The sequence below is a fragment of the Rhagoletis pomonella genome, unplaced genomic scaffold (assembly GCF_013731165.1).
Source record: "Rhagoletis pomonella isolate Grant_MI unplaced genomic scaffold, Rhpom_1.0 Rhpom_scaffold_00002, whole genome shotgun sequence".
Classification (NCBI taxonomy): domain Eukaryota; kingdom Metazoa; phylum Arthropoda; class Insecta; order Diptera; family Tephritidae; genus Rhagoletis; species Rhagoletis pomonella.
Window position 1 is genome coordinate 112,923,519 of NW_023458556.1, and position 2,336 is coordinate 112,925,854.

A 2,336-nucleotide genomic window follows, 5' to 3' on the forward strand; every position below is an offset into this window, starting at 1 on the left:
GATCGCGCCGCCCTGAACTCGTGAAAAATTTCTGCTTTCTTCATTCTCCGACTAAATATATACAAATTAATATACATAAGTACATACATACATATCTGTGTTCGTATGGAATAGTAGCTTATGTCGGGAAGCTGGCTTTAGTATAATGCGCATTCTATTTATTCTTTAAACGACAAAGAATTTTTTGATGAGACTTAATAAGATTATTGACTTGATAGTACGGAACTATTTATTGTACGTTTATTTACCAAAAGTTCTTCAACGGCTCGGCGCCAGTGAGTCAATCGCAATCGTATGCTGCGAATGCCACATTATACTAAAGCTAAACATTCGACATAAGCTACTGGTCCATACGAACACAGATATGTATGTATATATCTGTGAGATTTTCTTTTAAATCAATAAGATATATATGGAATTGAAATGTGTATAAAGTTGTTAATGACAAAATCGAAAAGTATTCAACATTGTAGACACCTAAGGAAAACTGATTTATTACGAAATCCTTACTTCCTTACTAATATTATAAATCCGAAAGTGAGGTTTGTTTGTTTGCTACGCTTTCACGCTTTAACTATTCTACCGATCATCATGAAATTTTGCACGCTGCTGTCGTTTAGCCCAAATTTAAATATAGGATACATTTAATCTCGATTAGGCAAGAGGGCGTGGAACCTCCCATACAAACGGAATTTTTCCTACTGCATTTTTCTGGAAATATTTTTGATAGACTTGGTATGAAAATATAGAGAATCATTCTCTATTAATGGATCGAGTTCAGCTTTAATAATGGGAGGTATTTATTTAAACATTATATTAAAAAATGGTTGTCAAGAGGCTTTAAAATAGCTGTAGTTTGAATATATTTTGAAAAGGGTTGCCACCTGTTTGAAAAGTAAAATATAAATTAATTATACGCAAGCTATCTGTAGAATTAAAATATGGCTTTCAAACAAAATATTGTTAAGAAACCTTTAGTTTTAAAGTTTTGAATAATATTGAAGTCTTTCACAAGGGTTGCCACCTTTTTTTAAATTAATTCAATTAGTTTAAATGAAATATTATAATTTTTTTTTTTTGATTTTTGGTTTATCGGTGGTGATTTCAGATTTATCACTGCACAGCTCAACCCTGGTGTCTCCAAATGAAGCTTTAAGGCATAATAATACATTGGGCCAATCGTAGCACACAAGAATTCAATATACTGAATGGTGTAACTGGTCGATTTAATCTAACGTCAAAGCACCTTTTCTCACTTGACTATTTTTAGTAATAACTGGACTCAAACGCCACCTCGCAGCTCTTTTTTGCAATAGTATTGTCTTTACCGTTACCAATACATACTTTGAATATTAGCCAAAGTGGATCATAAATAAGATTTTTAGAAATAACTTAACTCCAGTGCCAACTCGCCGCTGAATTTGTGAAACTACACTATCTAGCGAGTTACTCAAAAATACACAAAAAACTTCCTTAAAATCCGTCCGATCATTTAGGAGGATTTACTCACAAACACACCTACAGATGAATTATATATACGTTTGTACGGCGTCACGCCCTATTTTCAAATAGCCCATTTTTCTCCATGAGTATAAGATTGATTTCATATATCTCCACACCAAGTTCCAGTACTCTACCATGAACATTTCCAGAGATATTCGGTATAAAAAATTCGGTTTGTATAGGAGGTGCCACGCCCCCTTTATGTATCGAAATTTTTTTAGACTATAATAATCCTTGGGACGTCTGAAGCAGGTTTCCGAAACTTCAAAAAAATCTGGTCTGCCGTTCTCGAGCTTTGCGAACACAAAAAAAGGCTTTCAAAATATATATGGATTCGTATAGATTGGTATGAAGTGAAATGGTTTTGAATATGTATCACAATATGAGCGTCAGACGAAAGAGGTTTAAAAAGGTTGCCAACTGTTTAAAAGGTTAATTTCAAACTATTCAACAATTTCAATGAGTGATAACAATATGGGAATCAATCAAAATGGTTTTAAAAGGGCTTCATTTCAAAACTACATGTAAGGGGATTCCATCTGTCTAAAATCTCAAATTGAGTTGATTGAAACATACGACAAGTGAGAAATTTACGAAATTTTAGTTTGAAAATATTTTGAAGATGGTTGAACAAATTTTAAACCTCTTGTTTTTGAATTGATTTTTCTTGAAACAAATTTTACTCAATGTAACATAAAAATTTCATACACTCAACGAAGTGGGTGAGGGCGATCTAATGTCTCTCTTCTTCTTTTTTGGCGTTGTAACCGCCTAAGCGATTTTGGGGGCCTCCCTCTTCCTCTGCTACCACCAGCGGGTTCCGAGTTGAATAC